This window comes from Oncorhynchus keta, chromosome 10 (genome assembly GCF_023373465.1).
Source record: "Oncorhynchus keta strain PuntledgeMale-10-30-2019 chromosome 10, Oket_V2, whole genome shotgun sequence".
NCBI classification, from domain to species: domain Eukaryota; kingdom Metazoa; phylum Chordata; class Actinopteri; order Salmoniformes; family Salmonidae; genus Oncorhynchus; species Oncorhynchus keta.
The window spans coordinates 78,728,184-78,745,683 of NC_068430.1; the positions used below are offsets into that span (position 1 = coordinate 78,728,184).

Sequence of the window (17,500 nt, forward strand, 5' to 3'; positions counted from 1 at the left end):
CTCCCCCTTTCTCTCATTCTCTCTGCCTCTCTCTGTCTCTCTGCCTCCTCTCTGGCTTCCCCTTTCTCTCATTCTCTCTGTCCTGCTCTGCCTCTCTCTGGCTCCCCCTTTCTCTCATTCTCTCTGTCCTGCTCTGCCTCTCTCTGACCCTTTCTCTCATTCTCTCTGTCCTGCTCTGCCTCTCTGGCTCCCCTTTCTCTCAATTCTCTCTGTCCTGCTCTGCCTCTCTCTGACTTCCTTTTTCTCATTCTCTGTCTGCTCTGCCTCTCTGGCTTCCCCTTTCTCTCATTCTCTCTGTCCTGCTCTGCCTCTCTCTGACTTCCCCTTTCTCTCCACATTCTCTCTGTCATAATCTGCCTCTCTGGCTTCCCCTTTCTCTCATTCTCTCTGTCCTGCTCCTGCCTCTCTCTGGCTCCCCTTTCTCTCATTCTCTCTGTCCTGCTCTGCCTCTCTCTGGTTCCCCCTTTCTCTCATTCTCTCTGTCCTGCTCTGCCTCTCTCTGGCTCCCCCTTTCTCTCATTCTCTCTGTTCCTTTCTCATTCTCTGCCTCTCTGCCTCTCTCTGGCTTCCCCTTTCTCTCATTCTCTCTGTCCTGCTCTGCCTCTCTCTGGCTTCCCCCTTTCTCTCATTCTCTCTGTCCTGCTCTGCCTCTCTCTGGTTCCCCTTTCTCTCATTCTCTCTGTCCTGCTCTGCCTCTCTGGCTTCCCCTTTCTCATTCTCTCTGTCCTGCTCTGCCTCTCTCTGGTTCCCCTTTCTCTCATTCTCTCTGTCCTGCTCTGCCTCTCTGGTTCCCCCTTTCTCTCATTCTCTCTGTCCTGCTCTGCCTCTCTCTGGCTTCCCCCTTTCTCTCATTCTCTCTGTCCTGCTCTGCCTCTCTCTGGTTCCCCCTTTCTCTCATTCTCTCTGTCCTGCTCTGCCTCTCTCTGGCTTCCCTTTCTCATTCTCTTCTCTCTCTGTCCTGCTCTGCCTCTCTCTGGCTCCCCTTTCTCTCATTCTCTCTGTCCTGCTCTGCCTCTCTCTGGCTTCCCCTTTCTCTCATTCTCTCTGTCCTGCTCTGCCTCTCTGGCTTCCCCCTTTCTCTCATTCTCTCTGTCCTGCTCTGCCTCTCTCTGGTTCCCCTTTCTCTCATTCTCTCTGTCCTGCTCTGCCTCTCTCTGGCTTCCCCCTTTCTCTCATTCTCTCTGTCCTGCTGCTGCTCTCTGGTTTCCCCTTTCTCTCATTCTCTCTGTCCTGCTCTGCCTCTCTCTGGTTTCCCCTTTCTCTCATTCTCTCTGTCCTGCTCTGCCTCTCTCTGGCTTCCCCCTTTCTCTCATTCTCTGTCCTGCTCTGCCTCTCTGGTTCCCCTTTCTCATTCTCTCTGTCCTCTCTGCCTGCTCCCCTTTCTCTCATTCTCTGTCCTGCTCTGCCTCTCTCTGGCTTCCCCTTTCTCTCATTCTCTCTGTCCTGCTCTGCCTCTCTCTGGCTTCCTTTCTCTCATTCTCTCTGTCCTGCTCTGCCTCTCTCTGGCTTCCCTTTCTCTCATTCTCTCTGTCCTGCTCTGCCTCTCTCTGGCTCCCCTTTCTCTCATTCTCTCTGTCCTGCTCTGCCTCTCTCTGGCTTCCCCTTTCTCTCATTCTCTCTGTCCTGCTCTGCCTCTCTCTGGCTTCCCCTTTCTCTCATTCTCTCTGTCCTGCTCTGCCTCTCTCTGGCTCCCCCTTTCTCTCATTCTCTCTGTCCTGCTCTGCCTCTCTCTGGCTTCCCCTTTCTCTCATTCTCTGTCCTGCTCTGCCTCTCTCTGGCTCCCTTCTTTCCTCTTCATTCTCTCTGTCCTGCTCTGCCTCATTCTGGCTCCCTCTTTCTCTCATTCTCTCTGTCCTGCCTCTGCCTCTCTCTGGCTCCCCCTTTCTCTCATTCTCTCTGTCTGCTCTGCCTCTCTCTGGCTCCCCCTTTCTCTCATTCTCTCTGTCCTGCTCTGCCTCTCTCTGGCTCCCCTTTCTCTCATTCTCTCTGTCCTGCTCTGCCTCTCTCTGGCTCCCCCTTTCTCTCATTCTCTCTGTCCTGCTCTGCCTCTCTCTGGCTCCCCTTTCTCTCATTCTCTCTCTGTCCTGCTCTGCCTCTCTCTGGTTCCCCCTTTCTCTCATTCTCTCTGTCCTGCTCTGCCTCTCTGGCTCCCCTTTCTCATTCTCTCTGTCCTGCTCTGCCTCTCTCTGGCTTCCCCTTTCTCTCATTCTCTCTGTCCTGCTCTGCCTCTCTGGCTCCCCTTTCTCTCATTCTCTCTGTCCTGCTCTGCCTCTCTCTGGGTCCCCCTTTCTCTCATTCTCTCTGTCCTGCTCTGCCTCTCTCTGGCTTCCCTTTCTCATTCTCTCTGTCCTGCTCTGCCTCTCTCTGGCTTCCCCCTTTCTCTCATTCTCTCTGTCCTGCTCTGCCTCTCTCTGGCTTCCCCCTTTCTCTCATTCTCTCTGTCCTGCTCTGCCTCTCTCTGGCTTCCCCTTTCTCTCATTCTCTCTGTCCTGCTCTGCCTCTCTCTGGCTTCCCCTTTCTCTCATTCTCTCTGTCCTGCTCTGCCTCTCTCTGGCTCCCCTTTCTCTCATTCTCTCTGTCCTGCTCTGCCTCTGGCTCTTTCTCTCATTCCCTGTCCTTTCTCTCATTCTCTCTGTCCTGCTCTGCCTCTCTCTGGCTTCCCCTTTCTCTCATTCTCTCTGTCCTGCTCTGCCTCTCTCTGGCTCCCCTTTCTCTCATTCTCTCTGTCCTGCTCTGCCTCTCTCTGGCTTCCCCTTTCTCTCATTCTCTCTGTCCTGCTCTGCCTCTCTCTGGCTTCCCCTTTCTCTCATTCTCTCTGTCCTGCTCTGCCTCTCTCTGGCTCCCCTTTCTCTCATTCTCTCTGTCCTGCTCTGCCTCTCTCTGGGCTCCCCCTTTCTCTCATTCTCTCTGTCCTGCTCTGCCTCTCTCTGGCTCCCCCTTTCTCTCATTCTCTCTGTCCTGCTCTGCCTCTCTCTGGCTTCCCCTTTCTCTCATTCTCTCTGTCCTGCTCTGCCTCTCTCTGGCTTCCCCTTTCTCTCATTCTCTCTGTCCTGCTCTGCCTCTCTCTGGCTTCCCCTTTCTCTCATTCTCTCTGTCCTGCTCTGCCTCTCTGGCTTCCTTTCTCTCATTCTCTCTGTCCTGCTCTGCCTCTCTCTGGGCTTCCCCCTTTCTCTCATTCTCTCTGTCCTGCTCTGCCTCTCTCTGGCTTCCCCTTTCTCTCATTCTCTCTGTCCTGCTCTGCCTCTCTCTGGCTCCCCCTTTCTCTCATTCTCTCTGTCCTGCTCTGCCTCTCTCTGGCTCCCCCTTTCTCTCATTCTCTCTGTCCTGCTCTGCCTCTCTCTGGCTCCCCTTTCTCTCATTCTCTCTGTCCTGCTCTGCCTCTCTCTGGCTCCCCTTTCTCTCATTCTCTCTGTCCTGCTCTGCCTCTCTCTGGCTCCCCCTTTCTCTCATTCTCTCTGTCCTGCTCTGCCTCTCTGGCTCCCTCTCTTCTCTCTGTCCTGCTCCCCTCTTTCTCTCTCATTCTCTCTGTCCTGCTCTGCCTCTCTCTGGCTCCCCTTTCTCTCATTCTCTCTGTCCTGCTCTGCCTCTCTCTGGCTCCCCCTTTCTCTCATTCTCTCTGTCCTGCTCTGCCTCTCTCTGGCTCCCCTTTCTCTCATTCTCTCTGTCCTGCTCTGCCTCTCTCTGGCTCCCCCTTTCTCTCATTCTCTCTGTCCTGCTCTGCCTCTCTCTGGCTTCCCCTTTCTCTTTCTCTCATTCTCTCTGTCCTGCTCTGCCTCTCTCTGGCTTCCCCTTTCTCTCATTCTCTCTGTCCTGCTCTGCCTCTCTCTGGTTCCCCCTTTCTCTCATTCTCTCTGTCCTGCTCTGCCTCTCTCTGGCTTCCCCTTTCTCTCATTCTCTCTGTCCTGCTCTCTCTGCCTCTCTCTGGTTCCCCCTTTCTCTCATTCTCTCTGTCCTGCTCTGCCTCTCTCTGGCTCCCCCTTTCTCTCATTCTCTCTGTCCTGCTCTGCCTCTCTCTGGTTCCCCCTTTCTCTCATTCTCTCTGTCCTGCTCTGCCTCTCTCTGGCTCCCCCTTTCTCTCATTCTCTCTGTCCTGCTCTGCCTCTCTCTGGCTTCCCTTTCTCTCATTCTCTCTGTCCTGCTCTGCCTCTCTCTGGCTCCCCCTTTCTCTCATTCTCTCTGTCCTGCTCTGCCTCTCTCTGGCTCCCCCTTTCTCTCATTCTCTCTGTCCTGCTCTGCCTCTCTCTGGCTTCCCCTTTCTCTCATTCTCTCTGTCCTGCTCTGCCTCTCTCTGGCTCCCCCTTTCTCTCATTCTCTCTGTCCTGCTCTGCCTCTCTCTGGCTCCCCTTTCTCTCATTCTCTCCTGCTCTGCCTCTCTCTGCTCCCCCTTTCTCTCATTCTCTCTGTCCTGCTCTGCCTCTCTCTGGCTCCCCCTTTCTCTCATTCTCTGTCCTGCTCTGCCTCTCTGGCTCCCCCTTTCTCTCATTCTCTCTGTCCTGCTCTGCCTCTCTCTGGCTTCCCCTTTCTCTCATTCTCTCTGTCCTGCTCTGCCTCTCTCTGGCTTCCTTTCTCTCATTCTCTCTGTCCTGCTCTGCCTCTCTCATTCTGTCCTGCTCTGCCTCTCTTTCTCTCATTCTCTCTGTCCTGCTCTGCCTCTCTCTGGCTTCCCCTTTCTCTCATTCTCTCTGTCCTGCTCTGCCTCTCTCTGACTCCCCTTTCTCTCATTCTCTCTGTCCTGCTCTGCCTCTCTCTGGCTTCCCTTTCTCTCATTCCTCTCTGTCCTGCTCTTTCTCTCTCTCTGACTTCCCCTTTCTCTCATTCTCTCTGTCCTGCTCTGCCTCTCTCTGACTTCCCCTTTCTCTCATTCTCTCTGTCCTGCTCTGCCTCTCTCTGACTTCCCCTTTCTCATTCTCTCTGTCCTGCTCTGCCTCTCTGGCTCCCCCTTTCTCTCATTCTCTCTGTCCTGCTCTGCCTCTCTCTGGCTTCCTTTCTCTCATTCTCTCTGTCCTGCTCTGCCTCTCTCTGGCTTCCCCTTTCTCTCATTCTCTCTGTCCTGCTCTGCCTCTCTCTGGCTCCCCCTTTCTCTCATTCTCTCTGTCCTGCTCTGCCTCTCTCTGACTCCCTTTCTCTCATTCTCTCTGTCTGCTCTGCCTCTCTCTGACTTCCCCTTTCTCTCATTCTCTCTGTCCTGCTCTGCTCTGCTCCCCCTTTCTCTCATTCTCTCTGTCCTCTCTGCCTCTCTTTCTTTCTCATTCTCTCTGTCCTGCTCTGCCTCTCTCTGGCTTCCCCTTTCTCTCATTCTCTCTGTCCTGCTCTGCCTCTCTCTGGCTTCCTTTCTCTCATTCTCTCTGTCCTGCTCTGCCTCTCTGGCTCCCCCTTTCTCTCATTCTCTCTGTCCTGCTCTGCCTCTCTCTGGCTCCCCCTTTCTCTCATTCTCTCTGTCCTGCTCTGCCTCTCTCTGGCTTCCCCTTTCTCTCATTCTCTCTGTCCTGCTCTGCCTCTCTCTGGCTTCCCCTTTCTCTCATTCTCTCTGTCCTGCTCTGCCTCTCTCTGGCTCCCCCTTTCTCTCATTTCTCTCTGTCCTGCTCTGCCTCTCTCTGGCTTCCCCCTTTCTCTCATTCTCTCTGTCCTGCTCTGCCTCTCTCTTGCTTCCCCTTTCTCTCATTCTCTCTGTCCTGCTCTGCCTCTCTCTGGCTTCCCCCTTTCTCTCATTCTCTCTGTCCTGCTCTGCCTCTCTCTGGCTCCCCCTTTCTCTCATTCTCTCTGTCCTGCTCTGCCTCTCTCTGGCTTCCCCTTTCTCTCATTCTCTCTGTCCTGCTCTGCCTCTCTCTGGCTTCCCCTTTCTCTCATTCTCTCTGTCCTGCTCTGCCTCTCTGGCTTCCCTTTCTCTCATTCTCTCTGTCCTGCTCTGCCTCTCTCTGGCTCCCCCTTTCTCTCATTCTCTCTGTCCTGCTCTGCCTCTCTCTGGCTTCCCCTTTCTCTCATTCTCTCTGTCCTGCTCTGCCTCTCTCTGGCTCCCCCTTTCTCTCATTCTCTCTGTCCTGCTCTGCCTCTCTCTGGCTTCCCCTTTCTCTCATTCTCTCTGTCCTGCTCTGCCTCTCTCTGGCTTCCCCCTTTCTCTCATTCTCTCTGTCCTGCTCTGCCTCTCTCTGGCTTCCCCTTTCTCTCATTCTCTCTGTCCTGCTCTGCCTCTCTCTGGCTTCCCCTTTCTCTCATTCTCTCTGTCCTGCTCTGCCTCTCTCTGGCTTCCCCTTTCTCTCATTCTCTCTGTCTTGCTCTGCCTCTCTCTGGCTTCCCCTTTCTCTCATTCTCTCTGTCCTGCTCTGCCTCTCTCTGGCTTCCCCTTTCTCTCATTCTCTCTGTCCTGCTCTGCCTCTCTCTGGCTTCCCCTTTCTCTCATTCTCTCTGTCCTGCTCTGCCCTCTCTCTTCTCTCTGCTTCCCTCTGGCTTTTCTCTCATTCTCTCTGTCCTGCTCTGCCTCTCTCTGGCTTCCCCTTTCTCTCATTCTCTCTGTCTTGCTCTGCCTCTCTCTGGCTCCCCCTTTCTCTCATTCTCTCTGTCCTGCTCTGCCTCTCTGGCTCTCTGGCTCCCCCCTTTCTCTCATTCTCTCTGTCCTGCTCTGCCTCTCTCTGGCTTCCCCTTTCTCTCATTCTCTCTGTCCTGCTCTGCCTCTCTCTGGCTTCCCTTTCTCTCATTCTCTCTGTCTTGCTCTGCCTCTCTCTGGCTTCCCCTTTCTCTCATTCTCTCTGTCCTGCTCTGCCTCTCTCTGGCTTCCCCTTTCTCTCATTCTCTCTGTCCTGCTCTGCCTCTCTCTGGCTTCCCTCATTCTCTCTCATTCTCTCTGTCTTGCTCTGCCTCTTCTTCTGGCTCTGCCCCTTTCTCTCATTCTCTCTGTCCTGCTCTGCCTCTCTCTGGCTCCCTTTCTCTCATTCTCTCTGTCCTGCTCTGCCTCTCTCTGGCTTCCCCTTTCTCTCATTCTCTCTGTCCTGCTCTGCCTCTCTCTGGCTTCCCTTTCTCTCATTCTCTCTGTCCTGCTCTGCCTCTCTCTGGCTCCCCCTTTCTCTCATTCTCTCTGTCTTGCTCTGCCTCTCTCTGGCTTCCCCTTCTCTCATTCTCTGTCCTGCTCTGCCTCTCTCTGCTCCCTTTCTCTCATTCTCTCTGTCCTGCTCTGCCTCTCTCTGGCTTCCCCTTTCTCTCATTCTCTCTGTCTTGCTCTGCCTCTTTCTGGCTCCCCCTTTCTCTCATTCTCTCTGTCCTGCTCTGCCTCTCTCTGGCTCCCCCTTTCTCTCATTCTCTCTGTCTTGCTCTGCCTCTTTCTGGCTCCCCCTTTCTCTCATTCTCTCTGTCTTGCTCTGCCTCTCTCTTGCTTCCCCTTTCTCTCTCTCACATTCACAAACACACACTCAACCCTCCCCCCACACACACACACCCGCCCCACACACTTAACACCCCAACACTACTGCACTGTACCTATCCACGGTCGCCTCAAGTAGCCCCATGGCGAATCCCGGGGTACAGGAAGCTGATTGGTGGAGCCAGGAGCCCACAGCCCGATAGGCACGCCGTAATTACAGACGGCCCTAAAACCAGGCCTTTTCCGGATCCAATTCATAATGGGCAGTATCCCTCACGTTCAGGCCTCAACCTCTAGTAGGTAAACAGACCCAACTCCCTAAACACAGGGCTGTTTGCAGAGCCTCCACAGAGGAAAGACCAGCCCATCTATCACCTACCCATCTGTTAGACCTCGTTAATATCTTATATACTGAGGCTAAGTTCATGACCTTACCACTGTTTTAGAACGTAATACACACACACAGGTTATACACACATTATACACATATATAGATACACACACATATACACATACATATACACACATTATACACACATACTGTATACACACATATATACACTACCCTTCAAAAGTTTGGGGTCACTTAGAAATGTCCTTGTTTTTGAAAGAAAGCAAAAAAAAATTGTCCATTAAAATAACATCAAATTGATCAGAAATACAGTGTAGACATTGTTCATGTTGTAAATAACTATTGTTGCTGGAAACGGCAGATTTTTAATGGAATATCTACAGAGGCCCATTATCAGCAACCATCACTCCTGTGTTCCAATGGCACGTTGTGTTAGCTAATCCAAGTTTATCATTTTAAAAGGCTAACTGATCATTAGAAAACCCTTAGTGTAACCGATGGCTAGCTAGTTAGCGGGGTGCACGCTAATAGCGTTTCAATCGGTGACATCACTCGCTCTGAGACCTTGAAGTAGTTTGCTACTTGCTCTGCCGCGTCTTTTGTGGCGCGATGGGTAACGATGCTTTTTGGGAGGCCGTTGTTAATGTGTGCAGAGGGTCCCTGTTTTGAGCCCAGGTAGGGGCGAGGAGAGGGACGGAAGCTATACTGTTACATTAGCACAGCTGAAAACCGTTGTCCTGATGAAAGAAGCAATAAAACTGGCCTTCTTTACACTAGCTGAATGTCTGGAGCATCAGCATTTGTGGGTTTGATTACAGGTTCAAAATGGCCAGAAACAAAGAACTTTCTTCTGAAACTCGTCAGTCTATTCTTGTTCTGAGAAATGAAGACTATTCCATGCGAGAAATTGACAAGAAACTGAAGATCTCATACAACGCTGTTCAGCAGTTCACAGAACAGAAATGGCGCTAACCAGAATAGAAAGAGGAGTCGGAGGCCCTGGTGCACATGAGCAAGAGGACAACATTAGACACGCCTCACAAGAAAGCTTCATTAAATAGTACCCACAAAGATCTCAACGTCAACAGTGAAGAGGAGACTCATGTGTTCTGGCAGAGTTCCTCTGTTCTTTTCTTTTGCTCATCTTAATCTTTTCTTTTTATCTGGCCAGTCTGAGTTGTGGCTTTTTTTTTTTTGCAACTCTGCCTAGAAGGCCAGCATCCCGGAGTCGCCTCTTCACTGTTGACGTTGAGACTGGTGTTTTGTGGGTACTATTTAATGAAGCTGTTGTAGCCGTTTCCAGCTACAATAGTCATTTACAACATTAACAATGTCTACACTGTATTTCTGATCAATTTGATGTTATTTTAATGGGCATAAACGTTTTTGATACACACACACACACACACACACACACACACACACACACACACACACACACACACACACACACACACACACCCTGTTTTCAGTGTGTTTGTTCCTTCATGTCCTTGTTGTGGAGAGACTGCGATGGCAACTAAAGTTAGATTCTGTTCTGTCCTTTCCCCATTCCTCCCCATCCCTTCTCTCCTATCCCCCTCCTCCTCCCCCTCCCCATTCCTCCCCCTCCCTCCCCCCCATCCCTTCTCTCCTATCCCCTCCCCCATTCCTACCCATTCTTCCCCATCCCTTCTCTCCTATCCCCCCCCTCCCCCATTCCTCCCCATCCCTTCTCTCCTATCCCCTCCCCTCCTCCCCCCTCCCCATTCCTCCCCATCCCTTCTCTCCTATCCCCCTCCCCTCCTCTCCCCTCCCCCATTCCTCCCCACCCCTTCTCTCCTATCCTCCCCTCCCCCATTCCTCCCCATCCCTTCTCTCCTATCCCCTCCCCTCCTCCCCCTCCCCATTCCTCCCCATCCCTTCTCTCCTATCCCCTCCCCCTCCTCTCCCTCCCCCATTCCTCCCCATCCCTTCTCTCCTATCCCCCCCTCCTCCCCTCCCCCATTCCTCCCCATCCCTTCTCTCCTATCCCCTCCCCCTCCCCTCCCCATTCCTCCCCATCCCTTCTCTCCTATCCCCTCCCCCTCTCCCCTCCCCATTCCTCCCCATCCCTTCTCTCCTATCCCCCTCCTCTCCCCTCCCCATTCCTCCCCATCCCTTCTCTCCTATCCCCCTCCCCTCCCCCCACTCCCCATTCCTCCCCATCCCTTCTCTCCTATCCCCCTCCCCTCCTCCACTCCCCATTCCTCCCCATCCCTTCTCTCCTATCCCCCTCCCCTCCTCTCCTCCCCCATTCCTCCCCATCCCTTCTCTCCTATCCCCTCCCCTCCACTCCCCCATTCCTCCCCATCCCCACTCTCCTATCCCCCTCCCCCTCCTCTCCCCTCCCCCATTCCTCCCCATCCCTTCTCTCCTATCCCTCCCCTCCTCTCCCCTCCCCAGACGGCCAGTAGGGTGAGACTGGAGGAGGTACGTCTCCGGCCCGTTCTGACAGGCGTCCGTACCGGCCTGCTGTCAGAGGGCGTTTTGGAAGTGAAGCATGCTGGGAGGTGGCGTCATGTGTGCGACCAGGGCTGGGACCTCAGCGGCAGCCGTGTGGTGTGTGGCATGCTGGGATACCCCTCCGCCGAGGCATACGACCACACCGTCTACAGGTAAGGGAGAGAGGGTGTGTTTGTGTCTGGAAAGGTGTTTCCCCATTTTGACATCCCCATTTTTCACATAAATGTGTGTGCTTGTGTGTGTGTGGGGGGGGGGGGTGCAGAGCCAGCATTACTACCACCATCCACACAGCAGTTACTCACTAGCATTGGGCTAACCATGCCTGCGTGTCTGGACTTTGCCTCATCATAGTAGGCTATGCACATTTAAATAGTCTTAAATAGCAGGTGTGTGTCCCAAATGACTAGCTATTGCATTTTTAGTGCACTACTTTTTATGAAAGCCCTGGTCAAACATAGTGCCCTAAATAGGGAATAGGTGTGATTTTGGACGTATCCTTAAAGAGTATGTTATTAATGTCAGAGGCTGGCTGTAGGAGGAGCATCATGTGTGTTTGGATGGAGACCAGGAACGTATCCTCTAATCTCATGTAATTATACACAACCGGTGGAAATAGCATACGACAGCACTTCCTATAAGTCTTATAAAACTCTCTAGTTTTCTCTCTCTCTCTGTCTCTCACCCTATCTCTCACCCCGTCTATCTCTCGTTTCTCTATCTATCTCTCACCCCATCTATCTCTCACCCCGTCTATCTCTCACCCTATTTCTCTCATCTATCTCTCACCCCGTCTATCTCTCACCCGCCTATCTCTCACCCCGTCTATCTCTCACCCGCCTATCTCTCACCCCGTCTATCTCTCACCCCATCTATCTCTCACCCCGTCTATCTCTCACCCCATCTATCTCTCACCCCGTCTATCTCTCACCCCGTCTGTCTCTCACCCCATCTATCTCTCACCCCATCTATCTCTCACCCCGTCTATCTCTCACCCCATCTATCTCTCACCCCGTCTATCTCTCACCCCGCCTATCTCTCACCCCGTCTATCTCTCACCCGCCTATCTCTCACCCCGTCTATCTCTCACCCCATCTATCTCTCACCCCGTCTATCTCTCACCCCGCCTATCTCTCACCCGCCTATCTCTCACCCCGTCTATCTCTCACCCCGTCTATCTCTCACCCGTCTATCTCTCACCCCATCTATCTCTCACCCCGTCTATCTCTCACCCCATCTATCTCTCACCCCGTCTATCTCTCACCCCATCTATCTCTCACCCCATCTATCTCTCGTTCTCTATCTGTTTATCTCTCACCCCATCTATCTCTCGTTCTCTATCTGTTTATCTCTCACCCCATCTATCTCTCACCCCATCTATCTCTCACCCCGTCTATCTCTCACCCCATCTATCTCTCACCCCGTCGATCTCTCACCCCATCTATCTCTCACCCCATCTATCTCTCACCCCATCTATCTATCTCTCACCCCATCTATCTCTCACCCCATCTATCTCTCACCCCATCTATCTCTCACCCCATCTATCTCTCACCCCATCTATCTCTCACCCCATCTATCTCTCGTTCTCTATCTGTCTCTCTCTCTCTGTCTATCTCTCACCCCATCTATCTCTCATTCTCTATCTGTTTCTCTCTCTCTCTCTCTCTCTGTCTATCTCTCACCCCATCTATCTCTCGTTCTCTATCTGTTTCTCTCTCTCTCTGTCTATCTCTCACCCCATCTATCTCTCGTTTCTCTATCTGTCTATCTCTCACCCCATCTATCTCTCGTTCTCTATCTGTTTCTCTCTCTCTCTGTCTATCTCTCACCCCATCTATCTCTCGTTCTCTATCTGTTTCTTCTCTCTCACCCCATCTATCTCTCGTTCTCTCTGTCTCTCACCCCATCTATCTCTCGTTCTCTATCTGTTTCTCTCTCTCTCTTCTCTCTCTACCTCTGGTTTCAGTATCTGTGTTTCAGTGGCTACATGGTTTGGTTGGGAAAGGTTTGTGTCTTTCAGTGAGTAACGTTTATTGATACAATTATCTTGGTTTGTGTTTTTGTAGGCTACAGTAGTTCCATTATTTCCCCATGTCTCCCACATGTCACTTCTACAGTCATATTCTAGAACACTTAGACCTGTAGAATCCATTACCCGGGCGATGGACGTCTCGGTGAATCTCGTCCATCTGTCCATCTGTCTGTCCCCAGCTGTAAATAACCTTTATAAAGGCACAGACCTTTAGAGTCTACAGACACACAGACCACCTCTGTCTGTCCGTCCAGCCACAGGCTTTATTTACGGCCTGTGTGGAGGATGTCTCCTCTACCCTAAACTATCTTTACATCCCAGATAATTACAGCTAATGTCCAGGTTAGGCTGCTGAATAAACACACACACACACACACACACACACACACACACACACACACACACACACACACACACACACACACACACACACACACACACACACACACACACACACACACACACACACACACACACACACACACACACACTGCTACATTTTTAAAAATCAGTTCCTCTTTACAGTCACTTCCTGATTGAGATCACAAACCACAGAGTTGGATAGGGGGAGCACTTGGCACACCATTATGGCAAAGACGCAAAGAGGTGCCCTCTCTCCAACTCTATGTCACTAAACCCACCGAGACCTCCACATTTTCCTCGTCTAGGAATCCTTTTCGGGAAGATTTTCAGCTTTTAACGGAGGTTTTTCTGCCCCAGTTGACGAGGTGTGAGGCTGGAGAAAGGTTGTGAATGTTTCACCGCCAGAGAGAGAAAAAAAGGGTTTTGTTGTTGTTCTTTTTCTTCATGAGATGAAAACATTGCCACGTTTGCTGTTCCCTCTCAGAGGAAATAACAGTGATTTGATGCCAGCCTTTCGTCTCTCCAAATCTCTCAACAGTTTCTAAATGTGTTTCAAAGAGAACGTTAGGCCAATGTTGACACAGAGCTTAAAGGTGTTTATACACACGTACACAACTCTAGAGGTTTTTAGACAAACATTTCACCTCAGTAGTCAGTTAGTGGGCCCTGTGCTGGCCTCCCATTTTGTCAGCCAGTCATTTGGAAGAGCAGATGGCAGACAATATTATTTATTTTTAAAACGGTGACCGGTGCTTCCTTCCACCTAAACCACAGAGCAGATGAATGATGGTGTCTTAGCCTCCTTCCACCTAAACCACAGAGCAGATGAATGATGGTGTCTTAGCCTCCTTCCACCTAAACCACAGAGGAGATGAATGATGGTGTCTTAGCCTCCTTCCACCTAAACCACAGAGCCAATGAATGATTGGGACTTAGCCTCCTTCCACCTAAACCACAGAGCAGATGAATGATGGAGACTTAGCCTCCTTCCACCTAAACCACAGAGCAGATGAATGATGGTGTCTTAGCCTCCTTCCACCTAAACCACAGAGCAGATGAATGATGGTGTCTTAGCCTCCTTCCACCTAAACCACAGAGCAGATGAATGATGGGGACTTAGCCTCCTTCCACCTAAACCACAGAGCAGATGAATGATGGTGTCTTAGCCTCCTTCCACGTAAACCACAGAGCAGATGAATGATGGGGACTTAGCCTCCTTCCACCTAAACCACAGAGCAGATGAATGATGGTGTCTTAGCCTCCTTCAACCTAAACCACAGAGCAGATGAATGATGGTGTCTTAGCCTCCTTCCACCTAAACCACAGAGCAGATGAATGATGGTGTCTTAGCCTCCTTCCACCTAAACCACAGAGCAGATGAATGATGGTGTCTTAGCCTCCTTCCACCTAAACCACAGAGCAGATGAATGATGGTGTCTTAGCCTCCTTCCACCTAAACCACAGAGCAGATGAATGATGGTGTCTTAGCCTCCTTCCACCTAAACCACAGAGCAGATGAATGATGGTGTCTTAGCCTCCCTTCCACCTAAACCACAGAGCAGATGAATGATGGTGTCTTAGCCTCCTTCAACCTAAACCACAGAGGAGATGAATGATGGTGTCTTAGCCTCCTTCCACCTAAACCACAGAGCAGATGAATGATGGTGTCTTAGCCTCCTTCCACCTAAACCACAGAGCAGATGAATGATGGTGTCTTAGCCTCCTTCCACCTAAACCACAGAGCAGATGAATGATAGAAGGACAAGCACAGCCATCTCTGCTCTGCCGTTTGATTCAGAGAGCCTAACTTCAGTATCTGTCAGTGATGGACAGCTGGGCTGTGTCCCAAATGACATCATACTCCCTATATACTGCACTACATTCTGACCAGAGGGCCCTGCATCATACTCCCTATATACTGCACTACATTCTGACCAGAGGGCTCTGCATCATACTCCCTATATACTGCACTACATTCTGACCAGAGGGCTCTGCATCATACTCCCTATATACTGCGCTACATTCTGACCAGAGGGCCCTGTTCTAAAACAGTACACTAAATAGGGAATATGGTGCCATTTGGGCTGATCCTGGTGTTCTGGGCGTTTAACTTGAGGTTGAGAGGTTGGTTTATGCGTCAGTGAATGACTGTCTCTTCTGTGGTGCCAAATGGTACTTTAGTCTGGTTTGGTCTTACTCTACTGGTTGGCCAAGTTCACTTTGGCCTCACCCGGTCCAGTCTTAGCCAAGTCTTCCCAACCTGGTCCAGTCCTGGCCAAGTCTTCCCAACCTGGTCCAGTCTTAGCCAAGTCTTCCCAACCTGGTCACTCTGCTGTGTCAGCTATAACCCCACTGACTGATCTGGTGTCAGCTATAACCCCACTGACTGATCTGGTGTCAGCTATAACCCCACTGACTGACCTGGTGTCAGCTATAACCCCACTGACTGACCTGGTGTCAGCTATAACCCCACTGACTGACCTGATGTCAGCTATAACCCCACTGACTGATCTGATGTCAGCTATAACCCCACTGACTGACCTGGTGTCAGCTATAACCCCACTGACTGACCTGATGTCAGCTATAACCCCACTGACTGACCTGGTGTCAGCTATAACCCCACTGACTGACCTGGTGTCAGCTATAACCCCACTGACTGACCTGATGTCAGCTATAACCCCACTGACTGACCTGATGTCAGCTATAACCCCACTGACTGATCTGATGTCAGCTATAACCCCACTGACTGACCTGATGTCAGCTATAACCCCACTGACTGATCTGGTGTCAGCTATAACCCCACTGACTGACCTGATGTCAGCTATAACCCCACTGACTGACCTGGTGTCAGCTATAACCCCACTGACTGATCTGGTGTCAGCTATAACCCCACTGACTGACCTGGTGTCAGCTATAACCCCACTGACTGATCTGGTGTCAGCTATAACCCCACTGACTGATCTGGTGTCAGCTATAACCCCACTGACTGATCTGGTGTCAGCTATAACCCCCACTGACTGATCTGGTGTCAGCTATAACCCTGATGTCAGACTGACTGACCTGATGTCAGCTATAACCCCACTGACTGATCTGGTGTCAGCTATAACCCCACTGATGACCTGGTGTCAGCTACTGACCTGATGTCCCCACTGACTGACCTGATGTCAGCTATAACCCCACTGACTGACCTGGTGTCAGCTATAACCCCACTGACTGATCTGGTCAGTCCCCACTGACTGACCTGAACCCCCCCACTGACTGACCTGATGTCAGCTATAACCCCACTGACTGATCTGGTGTCAGCTATAACCCCACTGACTGACCTGATGTCAGCTATAACCCACTGACTGACCTGGTGTCAGCTATAACCCCACTGACTGACCTGATGTCAGCTATAACCCCACTGACTGACCTGATGTCAGCTATAACCCCACTGACTGACCTGATGTCAGACTGACCTGATGTCAGCTATAACCCCACTGACTGACCTGATGTCAGCTATAACCCCACTGACTGACCTGATGTCAGCTATAACCCCACTGACTGACCTGATGTCAGCTATAACCCACTGACTGACCTGATGTCAGCTATAACCCCACTGACTGACCTGATGTCAGCTATAACCCCACTGACTGACCTGATGTCAGCTATAACCCCACTGACTGACCTGATGTCAGCTATAACCCCACTGACTGACCTGATGTCAGCTATAACCCCACTGACTGACCTGGTGTCAGCTATAACCCCACTGACTGACCTGATGTCAGCTATAACCCCACTGACTGACCTGGTGTCAGCTATAACCCCACTGACTGACCTGATGTCAGCTATAACCCCACTGACTGACCTGGTGTCAGCTATAACCCCACTGACTGACCTGATGTCAGCTATAACCCCACTGACTGACCTGGTGTCAGCTATAACCCCACTGACTGACCTGGTGTCAGCTATAACCCCCACTGACTGACCCACTGACTGACCTGATGTCAGCTATAACCCCACTGACTGACCTGATGTCAGCTATAACCCCACTGACTGACCTGCTGTGTCAGCTATAACCCCACTGACTGATCTGGTGTCAGCTATAACCCCACTGACTGACCTGATGTCAGCTATAACCCCACTGACTGATCTGGTGTCAGCTATAACCCCACTGACTGACCTGGTGTCAGCTATAACCCCACTGACTGACCTGATGTCAGCTATAACCCCACTGACTGATCTGGTGTCAGCTATAACCCCACTGACTGACCTGGTGTCAGCTATAACCCCACTGACTGACCTGGTGTCAGCTATAACCCCACTGACTGATCTGATGTCAGCTATAACCCCACTGACTGACCTGATGTCAGCTATAACCCCACTGACTGACCTGATGTCAGCTATAACCCCACTGACTGACCTGATGTCAGCTATAACCCCACTGACTGATCTGGTGTCAGCTATAACCCCACTGACTGACCTGATGTCAGCTATAACCCCACTGACTGACCTGATGTCAGCTATAACCCCACTGACTGATCTGGTGTCAGCTATAACCCCACTGACTGACCTGGTGTCAGCTATAACCCCACTGACTGACCTGATGTCAGCTATAACCCCACTGACTGATCTGGTGTCAGCTATAACCCCACTGACTGACCTGGTGTCAGCTATAACCCCACTGACTGACCTGATGTCAGCTATAACCCCACTGACTGATCTGGTGTCAGCTATAACCCCACTGACTGACCTGATGTCAGCTATAACCCCACTGACTGATCTGGTGTCAGCTATAACCCCACTGACTGATCTGGTGTGTGGAGCTGTTCCTAGACTCCGGTGGGCTGTTTCTCAGTGTGGTTTCTGTCTCTGATTACCATGAACGGGACATCTGCAACGTTTACCATGAACGCCGCGTTCTGCGGTCTGTTTACCATGA

At 51.5% G+C, this 17,500-nt stretch overlaps 1 pseudogene; it reads left to right on the forward strand.

Annotated features, from left to right (window-relative positions):
• The window catches only part of LOC127932632 (lysyl oxidase homolog 4-like), a 75,738-nt pseudogene that overhangs the window by 14,169 nt on the left and 44,069 nt on the right, over nucleotides 1–17,500 (forward strand).